General features: G+C 37.1%; 1 long non-coding RNA gene across 1 annotated transcript; it reads right to left on the reverse strand.

Annotated features, from left to right (window-relative positions):
- Positions 1-1,099: 1,099 nt before the first annotated feature.
- On the reverse strand, positions 1,100-4,256 carry LOC115958309. Its single transcript, XR_004084510.1, has 4 exons — positions 4,104-4,256; positions 3,482-3,657; positions 2,367-2,421; positions 1,100-1,228 (listed from the first exon to the last, which is right to left on the reverse strand). It is a non-coding gene; the product is annotated as an uncharacterized LOC115958309 (long non-coding RNA).
- Between the last annotated feature and the right edge of the window lie 9,172 nt (positions 4,257-13,428).

Below are 13,428 nucleotides of genomic sequence, written 5' to 3' on the forward strand. Positions count from 1 at the left end.
ACAATAACAACAACAACAATAGCAGGTCAAAGCAACAACAAAAACAATGACAAAAGTAATAAACAAACAATAACAAGAAGTTAAAAGAGAAACAACAAAAGAGAAATGATACCTCAGAGAACTCTTAGCTGTTAGGGATTCAACCTTGAAAAGGAAGCAAAAAGAGTAGCTACTTGAACAACTTTCAACTCCTGTATTAAAGTAGGATTTCAATTTTTTAAGTTAGGAAAACAAAATGAATCAAATATATGAGCAATAAAATACAATCAGATAAAGAGATTTTGTGTTAAAAATTTGGTATTTATGTTAAATTTTAAATTCAAATTTTATGTTTAATAAATCTAATCCATTCCTCTCTCTTTTTTTCTTTTTTATCAAATTTATTTGGGTTCGGAGATAAAAATAAAATTTTATTTTTGAATTGACCTTCTAAGATAGCATCATAACACAAAAGACATGTTATTTAGTTATATTCAAAAAAATTAGGGTTTCATCTTTGGTCCCTAATCTTTAAGTTTTAAATGATTTGAACAATTTCTACAACAAAAGTGGACTATGGTGACAAAACCTTTTGTCACAATATGTCCTTATTTCGTCACCGAATATATATGGTGACGAAGTGGTGACGAAACGGCATTCGTCACCTAAGCTCCGTCACAGAATGTATTGGTGACAAAAATGTTTCATCACCTATAAAAAAATGATAGGTGACGAAATTTTTTCGTCACCAATAAAAAATGATAGATGACGAAAGTTTTTTGTCACCAAATGTATTTTTTTTTCCAATTTCAATAGATTAGGTGACGAAGTTTTGCATCACCGATTGTTTTTTTTTTTTTTTTTCAATTTCAATAGATTAGGTGATGACGAATTATTTCGTCACCAATTTCTACTTATAGTCAGATATGGCGATAAAAATTATCATCACCAATTTTATTTTTTTATTAATATTCTTTACATTTACTTTCCATTACATTAACCTGTTCACTTCTAACCAAATCCATAAAAAAAAAAAAATTTAAATCCATTCATTTCTAACCAAATCCATAAAAAAAAAAAAAAAAAAAAAAAAAAAAACATCCATACAATCTAAAAATGCAATAAAGATGTTCACAAAGTAATTACAGCCATTTATATACAAATGATGTCTTAGCTTCCAAACTTTACAGAAAATTATTTGAGTTCAAATAGTCCCACAAAAGCTATCTTTTGGCCACCAATCCCATATCTGCACAAGTATAAAGGAAAATACATCAATAACAAACTAGACTGCAAACCTATATCCCTGATAAGATGTACTACAACAACAACAACAACAAAAAAATTATTATTAGTAAGACAATGCAGAAAATGTCCACAAAAAACCCAATAACAAACTAGACAAAATAATCATAATGCAACATCATATGAAGCCAAACTATCAAAGAAAGAAGACCCACAACATTCTCATCAAATAAAAACCAAACCCCCATTACAAACCATGGAGAGTCATAAAGAATGCAAAAAAATCCCAATTTAAAACAAAACAAATAAAAACCCCAACCACCACAACGAATAAAAAATCCAGCCAACACTATTAAAAAAAAAAAAAATAGCCACGACCATTTACACAAAACCCACCACCACCATAAAAAAAAAACTAGCTATCACAATAAACAAAAAAACTCAGCCACCACCATAAACAAGAAACCCACCACCACCATTAAACAAAAAACACAGCCACTACCATTAACACAAAAACCCAACCACTACTATAAACAAAAAACCCACCACCACCATTAAACAAAAAGCGCAGCCACCACCATTAACACAAAAACCCACCACCACCATTAAACAAAAAACACAGCCACCACCATTAACACAAAAACCCAACCACCAACATTAAACAAAAAACTCAGCCACCTCCATAAACAAAAAACCCACCACCACCATTAAACCAAAAACACAGTCACCACCATTAACACAAAAACACAGCCACTACCATAAATAAAAAACCCAACCATCACAATAAAATTGGTGTGTGCTTTTGCTTCTATTTCCCTTTTAATTTCAATGAGTTATGGTTCCTAACTAGAATTGACCATGTTGAAGTAATTGAAAACAATATTGCAGGGAGTGTAGCTACATATCAAGTTACACTTTATGTGCACAACAAATGTCTCTTTCCTATATGGCCTGTAACAACACCAAATATTGGCTATCCAAAACCCAAAACACAAAACATTCCAAGCATAAGAACAAACAAGCAAACCACATATAGGTAGTAGCTAAGCCAAGAAATTGGGTGGATAAACAAGCATTTATGAGAAAACCCAAATCATAGACAAGATGAACTGAGCAACAAATCATATATTGCCAGAACTCACGTGTTTTTAATGGCCACAACTTCTTCCAATTGCTTCCCCTTGACCCACTTAGAAGCTGAAAATTATGATAGAGAGCAATTAGAACAATCCCTTGCAATAACAAAGGCCACAATGCCATGAAAAAAGGACAATAAGCTAAAACAGAACACAAACGGCAACTTCCAAAAACTTGACAAATCAATTAAAGAGACAAATATTTAAAAGCAATTTCTAACTCTAGACCAAGTTTCAGATATTTTCTATGGCCACTTATCCTAAGTAAAATGGAAGTGTGGAAGTATTTAAGGGGCAGTCTCATTGTGAGCCCTTGATGATGCAGTTATATAAAATGGTAAAGATTTTGGCATTCTACTATAAGGGCAACTGTGGTTGTTGAACAAAGAAGCCAAACATGTTGCCCCTAAAAGCTAAATAATTTTAAAACACAAATATATATATATATATATATATAGTAGCCCACATCGGAACAAGATGCTCCTCAGCATCTTTAGACAAGCAATATCCTTTATACACACTTATGAAAGGATTCCACACCTATAAAGGAAGAGAAATTTTATTTCTATCCGTTTTTAGTTTTTTATGAATGAATTCATTAATAATACAACATAGCTCGGAGTTCAATAAGTTTTATTGAAAACATAAATTCAGAGAGATTACATTACATTCTAACACAAAGGCATGCTTGAACTTGAATGCATAAAGAGCAATAGATGGACTCTAAAACCATCCAATGCAAATTCACCCCAATTCAACCCCTTTGGACAACAAACCTAGGTTACACACTGCCAATTGAACAATGTAACAAACACATGCAAGAAAGCCTCAGTCTTAAAAACACAATGCCAACAAAATTAAAATTTAAAAAAAAAGATTCTATTTCACTTTCCTAATAAATTTTAGGGAATCCTTAGAAACACACTAAATCTATCCAAATAAAGAAGACCTAGAAGAGAAAATCCAACTAGGTATGTAAAAACTTGACTAAAAGATTAGACAAACCCACAAAGGAATTAACTTTTACATGTAAGTTTCAAACAAAGACAAAGTCAAAAACTTTAATTTGCGTTATTTTTTCTTGTGCATAACCATGAAACAAAAGGGAAAGACTCTATTACCTTCTCCAATCCCGAAATTTATGTCCTAAAACCAACACCCTCTCTAATCCCGAAATCAATATCCTGCTAATCCTGAAAGAAGAAAAAAGAGTGATATGAGAGAGAAGAGTGATGAGAGAGAGAGGATCGATGAGAGAGAGATTACCAGTCTTTTTGGGAGGCTGAGAGGCGTGGGTCTGTATATGGGAGGAGAAAGAGAAACTAATAGTGTTTTGTTTACACAAATAAAAAATAATGAAAAAAAAAAAAAGAAATCAAAAAAATTTAGAACGCACCTGAAATTTGGCACCGCGCAAAAAGAAATTAAAAAAAAATTGAGAGATGCTATATTCACAATATTTTCACAACAAATCAAAAATAAAGTGGTTAGTTATCATTAGTTCAAATTTAAACTTAATACTAAAATTATTTTTTTACCCCAACAATAACAAACAATAATATACTACCACATAAATTTGTTATAAAATATTGTGAAAATATACGCAACAAAACAATGACAACCACACCATTTTTTTTTTTTAGTTTTTAATCTAGAATCAATGAGAACCACACACTTTTGATAGAGATTAGAGATTAGAGAGAATGAAGTAATATAGTAATGGAAAATGGAGAGCAAACTTACGCTGGCATTAGATTTTCTGAAATAGAAGTTGAATCATGCATTTTCGAAGAGTTGTTTTGTAGGCATTCTTGGAGCTAACCAAAATGAAGAAAGAGACGAAAAAGGAAAAAAGTATCAGACTATTAGAAAGACAAGAAGAGAGAAGATAGAAAGCTAAAGAGATCATTTTGAATTGACGGTGAGGATGAAGTTTTGAATGTGAGAATTTTGGGATTTGTTAATTGATAAGACTAGAGAGAACAATTTATATTAAAAAAAACCAAAGAAAAAAAAAACAAAGAGAATAAAAGGCAAGACAAGGGAACACGTGAATGATATAAGTATGAGAAGAGGAGTTGGGCCGAATGAAAAGTGAAACAAGTAAAAGGGCGTCAGAAAAGAATTATGCTAGAAACATCATTTTTGAAACAATTTTATGTTACAATTCGTCACATGTGAATTGTGATTAGTAAATGTATGTCAATGGGTCATGTGAAGACACATCATTACTAATCACAACTTACTATGTAACGAATTGTGACACAAAATTGTGCTAAAAATTGTATCCTTAGCATAATTTGTTAAAAAATTCATTATGTTGTCCAAATTTTCTGAAATTTTTTAAATAATATAAGAAATAGTTTATCATTTTTGTAATAAATTACAAAAAAAATCATCTTTTCTTTAATTAAAATATGTTTTAATCTCTTTATATATTATTATAATTAAAATTGTTAAATGTTGTACGTGTATTTTATTTTATATATATTATAATATAGTATATAATAAAATACAACTGTTTGTTATATACTTTATTATTTACTATTGTAAGGACACAATTTGTAACGACCCATAATAATGTTAGGTTCGCATGTAAAAAGGCTCAAACAATATCATTTATAGAGCGTGGGTTTGAAAGGCTAGGCCTTGGTCACCAGACGGTGATTTGTCGTGGCGTTCATATAGAATCAAATCGTGTTCGCTCGAGGAGTCTTTCTCCTGGAGGCGGGCTGGGAGGCTCTGGTTTTTGGCCATTTTTCCCAGCCTCCTCCTTGGTGCATCAACCTTCACATTATATAGCCCTTCTTGGTTGATCTTAGCCCTCCACTTGTTGATCAGGCAAGTGCCTACTTCAGTACTCGTCCCTTCAGCTGTCCCTCCTTGCTTTTTGTTAGTCGCGATGATCGAAGTCACCCTGTCCACACGTCTTTTCTCATTAACATGGTTAGGACGTTGGCGGGTGCATTTAATGCAGAGGGGACGTATTTACCCTGAACCAGTTTCGCACCGTACCCCCACATGAGTCTCATTCTACTCACATCTCTTTCAGGGGGCTTTTTGGGGGCAGCCCTCAACGAGATGTTGCTCTTCCCTTTGAAGTCTTGGAGTGCCAAGGACAGGGTCATCCTCGGCTGTGTCCTCGGCATTTCGGCCCTTCCCCATTCGTCCTCGGCAAATACCCTCCTCGGCACGGGCCCTGGGCCCTAGTAGATCGTGGGCCAGATCATAAGTTTCCTGGCCCTACAATAGCCCCTCAAAATCCTGCTATTCGGCTCTTCAGACGGATAGGAGGGTTTTGATGATATCAGACATCTGTCAATGCCTGTTAATCCTTATCACTTATCGGTTCCCGAGACTTTCCGTCTGCCCGAGACACGCTCTTGGAGACTTTGGAATGTGAAGCGTGGCCTCATTAAATGTGGGCGGCTCTGTGTTTCCCACGTTCTACGACATGATGAAGATCTAACGGTGGGGATTCCTTGGCCTTTATGGGCGGGAAAATTCGTGCAGTTACCCCCAATAGGAAACCTAAATGTTTTTTGGAACGGATTTGTTTCTTCAGTTTTGCACTTAAGAATTCTAGCGCGTATGCCCTGGGTTTATCTGAACTTTCGTCCAAACTCAAGTCTATCTCCAGCACAAAAAGCCTGTCCGAAGCGTTTTTCCTCTTTTATGTAAGTTCCCTGCCTCCATTAACTCGTGCTTTTTCTTTTCTGGGTTTATTTTTCTTTGGTTCCCATTCTTCTCCCGTTGCTGGTTGAGTTTGTTTAGAAAATCGTAGAGATGGCTAAATTGAGACTGAGGAAATTAGTCGATATTGAAGAGGTGATGAAAAAGTTCATCGCCGATTACAAGATTCCTCCCAACGTAAGTCTGAGGCATTGTAAGATAGGGGAGTGGCACTATAAGAGCGAAACGGGCGAGGTAGTAATTCCCGTCCTCGCCTTCGTAGAGGGGGGTATGAGAATCCCTATGGGGCCGGTAACGAAGGGTAACCTCAGGCACTTCCGATTAGCCCCCACCCAGTGCACCGGCAACATGTTTAGGATTCTGGGTTGTGTGGATGCTTTAAACGAAAAGATGGGGCTAAGACTGACCCACCATGACATGAATTGGTGCTATAATCTCCAAAATTTGAAGGGGAAATCCTACTACATGAAGACGAGAGACGAAAGGGTTCGACTAATTCAATGCCTCCCTGATTCCAACAAGGGATTAAACAAGGATTTCCTTATCGTTTCCGGTGAATGGCATGATGGCATTCCGTGCCCCATAGTAGAAGGAAAACCAGGTGGGGTATAGGGAATGGAAGGGCGCCGACCCTTTGCGCCATTCTAATCTGATGTGGTTCGATAACTAACCATGCATATGTGTTTTTCTTTTGCAGATTCACACGCTTTTCAACGACATTTTCACTTAGTTAACTGGGTGGACTTGGAGACTATTCTACAAGCGGCAGTTTTCGTAAATGATGGAGATGGTCAGGTCCGAGCCGCTCACAAAATATTAGGGTACGCTCCCCTCCAGAAGTCATTTGCCGACCCTAGGCACGTGATCAGCGATAACCGTCCTTGGCTTCCAAAAATTACCGTGATCGAATCAGGATTTTTAATCTCCGAAGGATCATCTATCCCAGAGGGCGTCCCACTGGTGGACCTCTCCTCATCTCATCAAGGAGCAGAGTACGAATGTGAATTAGATCAGTCCGAGGAGGGATTTGGGGTATTTGACCTAGCCGACCAATCCAAGGATCCTTCTGGTGATATAGGTGACCCAGCCTTGTCCGAGGCGGAATTGTCATCGATAGGTACATCTTCCCAAGCCGAGATGGGACTTAAGAGAAAGCCCTCAACCAGCTTATTCGACCTCCTCGAAGGTCAATCGGGGAAGGGTGCGCAGGGAACTCCGCAATCCAATGCTCCGTCACCACCACCTCAGCCCCAGACTATCCAGACTAGGTCATCCTCCACAAAGTCACAGCCACAATCCCCCCGCCCCAAACTTCCTGCTCCTCCCCAACCAGCTCTGCCTCCTCGGCCGGAGAGCACTGATTCAAAGAGAAAGAGGAGTCCCAAAGGCAAGGAAACCATGGATGGGGGAAAATCTCAACCTTCTAAGGAGAGGGAGGAAGCCCCGCGTGCGAAATAATTGAAGATTGGGCACCAAAGTAAGCGTAAGGAGACCGAAGCCCAATCTTCCCAAGGCAAGGGAAAGGGGATCGAGGCCCAATCCTTGCCAAGCGCCTGGCTTCCCGCCCCAATGCTCCACGGGGGGCCACTGGTGGAAATCGCGTCCATAAGGGACCTTGGAGATGGCGAGGGTGGTTATGTGGCAGACGCACTAAGGAGAACCATGCTGCTTCCCACCGACATGGATGGGTTGAAGAAAATGAGGATGCAGGAGGTTTTCCTCAGCATGAAGAGACACTTGGGCATGGTAAGGCTCTTGAACCCTAAAACTTTATTAACTCTTACTCCCGGTCCGTCATTCACGATGTATTTATCTCCCTTGACAGGCTCTCCAGGCCACCTATAGGATGGAGGAGGAAGTGAACAAGCAGAGTAAGGCGGTCGAGAATGAACGCTCCAAGCGCTTAGAGGCCACGTGGACTCTCAAAGCTTCCGAGGACGACCTTGCCAAGGCCAAGGCTGCCTTAACAGAAGCTATCCGAGATAGGGATAGCGCCTCGGCGGGTTTAGCTAGCGCCCAAAAATAGGTCGAGGACCAAACAAAACGTCTGCTAGAAGCCGAGGATTAGTTGCGAATAGCCAAGGAGCAGATCAGTGATTTAAATAAAAGACTGATCTTGGCAGAGAATGACAAAGGTGTGACGGAGTATGCTCGGGACGAAGCCATAAGGGCCAAGCAGGAGGCTGAGTTTGCCAGAAACGAGGCTGAGGCTGCCAAGGAAACAACCGAGGATGAGGGTTACAACCCGGGGGTAGCTGACACCCAAGCCTCCCTCAAAGCCCAAATTCAAGGAGTATGCAGGCTTTACTGCTCCCAGATTTAGGAAGAGGCCTTGAAGTGAGCTGGGGTGGATGCTTCGTCCGATTTATGGAAAGCGGAGAACATATTCTACCCTACAGCCATCCGTGAGGCCACCTCCACCAGCTCCAAGGCTGTGAGCGACCAACATGAGGGAGGGGTCACTCAGTCGGAAACTGTACAGGTCGGCGCCTCTCTTGGTGAGCCGCTTAAAGGGGGAGAGCTTCAGGATGTGATAGAAGCATCTCAGCGTACGGATCCCGAGGTACCCAAAGAGGTTGCTGAGCCTGTGGTCGGCACTGAGATGACTAATGCCGAAGAGCCAGCCATACTTGCCCAGCCCCTACAGGCAATTCCCCTTGCTGTGGTCCCCAAGAGCACCAACACCGATCCTGCTCAGTCTTCCCCATAAGGGACTGTCCTCCAAGGCGTCGACACTGATCCCATTCCGCCTTCCCAAGATGTGGCCGATGCAAAATTAAAGAAGTAGAAACCTCGGCCAGGCTTCGTATTTGTTTTTAGTTTAATGGTTAACTAGTTTTTTTTTTTTTTGTATATTGACAAAACTTTGTAGTCTGTTGGTAATTTGAACCTGTTGACCACATATATTAAATTATTTTCTTCCTTTTTCCTTTTGGTTACTTGTCAGTTGCCCTCGTCGATACTTACTACTGTTTATGATTTCTAAACTAATTATCATAACATGTATACATGGTTGCACATAGGACATGTTTTGGACCCTGTTTCCGAATACTAGCACGCCTGCCCCCATAGGGTATTGAACTCATGTCTGAACCTATTTCAGCGGGTACATAAGCATCAACTTGGTTCTGTCCAAAACTTGATATTTAAGTAGTTGGTTTCCCCATAGACTTGAGTCCGAGGACCATGCAATACCTTGGCTCTGTCCAAAACTCAGTTTTTAAGTAGTTGGTTTCCCCATAGGTTTGAGTCCGAGGACCATGCAATACCTTGGTTCTGTCCAAAACTCAGTTTTTAAGTAGTTGGTTTCCCCATAGGTTTGAGTCCGAGGACCATGCAATACTTTGGTTCTGTCCAAAACTCAGTTTTTAAGTAGTTGGTTTCCCCATAGGATTGAATTCGAGGACCATGCAATACCTTGGTTCTGTCCAAAACTCAGTTTTTAAGTAGTTGGTTTCCCCATAGGATTGAGTCCGAGGACCATGCAATACCTTGGTTTTGTCCAAAACTCAGTTTTTAAGTAGTTGGTTTCTCCATAGGTTTAAGTCCGAGGACCATGCAATACCTTGGTTCTGTCAAAAACTCAGTTTTTAAGTAGTTGGTTTCCCCATAGGTTTGAGTCTGAAGACCATGTAATACCTTGGTTCTGTTCAAAACTTGATTTTTAAGTAATTGGGGGAATTGACCCCTTGGCTATGGCGTGAGACCTTGGTTTAGGGGGATTAGCTCCTCGGCCAAGCCCCTAGAACCATTCATGCTGCTGACGCTACGAAGCGCAGCCCCTAGTGAAGAAACATAGCCCCTAGTGGAACTTTACGCTAGAACACTACATTCGGCTGTTGGAAATGATGTGAGGGACTGTCTCAACCCACTACCTGTGCCAAGACACAAGCTTTTCCCACAGACGGCGCAAATTGTAAGGACACAATTTGTAACGACCCATAATAATGTTGGGTTCGCACGTAAAAAAGCCCAAACAATATCATTTATAGAGCGTGGGTTTGAAAGGCTAGGCCTTGGTCACCAGACGGTGGTTTGTCGTGTCGTTCATATAGAATCAAATCATGTTCACTCGAGGAGTTTTTCTCCTAGAGGCGGGCTGGGAGGCTCTGATTTTTGGCCATTTTTCCCAGCCTCCTCCTTGGTGCATCAACCTTCACATTATATAGCCCTTCTTGGTTAATCTTAGCCCTTCACTTATTAATCAGGTAGGTGCCTACTTCAGTACCCGTCCCATCAGCTGTCCCTCCTTACTTTTTGTTAGTCGCGATGATCGAAGTCACCCTGTCCAGTCGTCTTTTCTCATTAACATGGTTAGGACGTTGGTGGGTGCATTTAATGCGGAGGGGACGTATTTACCCTGAACCAGTTTCGCACCGTACCCCCACGTGAGTCCCATTCTACTCGCATCTCCTTCAGGGGGCTTTTTGGGGGCAACCCTCAACGAGATGTCGCTCTTCCCTTTGAAGTCTTGGAGTGCCGAGGACAGGGTCATCCTCGACTGTGTCCTCGGCATTTCGGCCCTTCTCCATTCGTCCTCGGCAAATACCCTCCTCGGCACGGGCCTTAAGCCCTGGTAGATCGTGGGTCGGATCATAAGTTCCGTGGCCCCACAACTATATTGTACAACTATTTGTTAAAAGTCACCTAAATTAAGCTTTTTTTTCTTTTTCTTTTTCTTTTTCCTTTTTGTGATAATTATGATTAGAAAAAAAAAAAAAAGAAGCAATTTTAGCTAATTAAGTGAATAAACTTAAAAGCTAAAAAGTTACTTAATTTTTATATAACATTAATTAATTCATTATATATATATATATATATATAATAGATTTTTTATTTTTATGATTACAATTAAACATATGTGATTGTCCCTTCCAAGAAAAAATAAATAAATTTAAATAAAAAGTGTCACTAAATGTTATATTTTAAGCCACAAAAACTTGAATTTAAACAATTGATTGATGACATGACTATTAATCTTTGATCACCTTGAAATTTTGTAATCATGAAAAATATATGAAGATAATGTAATCTAAATGTAGATTTGTCAAAATTCACATTGAATTAAGAAATATAAGGTTGGGTTCAAGTAACAACTGATATAACTCAAAAAAATGTTACACCACCTAATAACTTATTATTGAATTCATATTTTTGAAATCCAACCGTTGGATTATATGTTCTATATGTTCTTAACATGCATGCCAATTTTCATGACAATCGGATGTAATTTACCACTTGATCTATAAACTCTTCTTCTATGCATTATTTTAAACTACAAAAACTTGAATTTCAACAATTGAATGATGACATGGCTATTAATTTTTTATCACCTTGAAATTTTGTAATCATGAAAAATATATGAATATAATGTAATCTAACAGTAGATTTGTCAAAATTCACATTGAATTAAGAAATATAAGGTTGGGTTCAAGTAACAACTGATATAACTCAAAAAAATGTTACACCACCTAATAACTTATTATTGAATTCATATTTTTGAAATCCAACCGTTGGATTATATGTTCTATATGTTCTTAACATGCATGCCAATTTTCATGACAATCGGATGTAATTTACCACTTGATCTATAAACTCTTCTTCTATGCATTATTTTAAACTACAAAAACTTGAATTTCAACAATTGAATGATGACATGGCTATTAATTTTTTATCACCTTGAAATTTTGTAATCATGAAAAATATATGAATATAATGTAATCTAACAGTAGATTTGTCAAAATTCACATTGAATTAAGAAATATAAGGTTGGGTTCAAGTAACAACTGATATAACTCAAAAAAATGTTACACCACCTAATAACTTATTATTGAATTCATATTTTTGAAATCCAACCGTTGGATGACATGTTCTATATGGTCTTAAAATGCATACCAATTTCCATGTCAATCGAATGTAATTTACCATTTGATCTTTAAACTCGTCTTTTATGCGTTATTTTAAATTACCAAAACTTGAATTTAGACAATTGATAGATGACATGTCTATTAATCTTTGATCACCTTGAAATTTTGTAAGCATGAAAAATCTATGAAGATAATGTAATCTAACGGTAGATTTGTCAAAATTCACATTGAATTGAAAAATATAGGGCTGGGTTCAAGTTACACATGATGTAACTCTAAAAAATGTTACATCACTCAATAACTTATTATTGAATTCATATTTTTAAAATTCAACTGTTGGATTACATGTTCTATATGTTCTTAATATTCATGCCAATTTTCATGACAATCGGATGTAATTTACCATTTGATCTATAAACTCTTCTTCTATGCATTATTTTAAATTATAAAAACTTGAATTTAAACAATTGATTGATGACATGACTATTAATTTTTGATCACCTTGAAATTTTGTAATCATGAAAAATATATGAAGATAATGTAATCTAACGGTAGATTTGTCAAAATTCACATTGAATTGAAAAATATAGGGCCGGGTTCAAGTTACACCTTATATAACTCTAAAAAATGTTACATCACCAAATAACTTATTATTGAATTCATATTTTGAAAATTCAACTGTTGGATTACATGTTCTATATGTTCTCAACATGCATGCCAATTTTCATGACAATCGGATGTAATTTACCATTTGATCTATAAACTCATCTTCTATGCATTATTTTAAACTATAAAAACTTGAATTTAAACAATTGATTGATAACATGGCTATTAATTTTTTATTACCTTGAAATTTTGTAAGCATGAAAAATATATGAAGATAATGTAATCTAACGGTATATTTGTCAAAATTCATATTAAATTGAGAAATATAGGGTTAGGTTCAAGTTACATTTGATGTAACTCTAAAAAATGTTACACCACCCAATAACTTATTATTGAATTCATATTTTGAAAATCCAACTGTTGGATTACATGTTCTATATATTTTTAATATGCATGCCAATTTTTATGACAATCAGATATAATTTACCATTTGACCTATAAACTCATCTTCTATGCATTATTTTAAACTACAAAAATTTGAATTTAAACAATTGATTGATAACATGGTTATAAATCTTTGATCACCTTGAAATTTTGTAATCATGAAAAATATATGAAGATAATATAATCTAACGGTAGATTTGTTAAAATTCACATTGAATTAATAAATATAGGGTTGGGTTCAAGTTACACTTGATATAACTCAAAAAAATGTTACACCACCTAATAACTTATTATTGAATTCATATTTTTAAAATCCAACCGTTGGATTACATGTTCTATATGGTCTTAAAATGCATGCTAATTTTCATGTCAATCGGATGCAATTTACCATTTGATCTTTAAACTCGTTTTTTATACGTTATTTTGAACTACCAAAACTTGAATTTAGACAATTGATT

The sequence above is a fragment of the Quercus lobata genome, chromosome 1, assembly GCF_001633185.2.
Source record: "Quercus lobata isolate SW786 chromosome 1, ValleyOak3.0 Primary Assembly, whole genome shotgun sequence".
Lineage (NCBI taxonomy): Eukaryota > Viridiplantae > Streptophyta > Magnoliopsida > Fagales > Fagaceae > Quercus > Quercus lobata.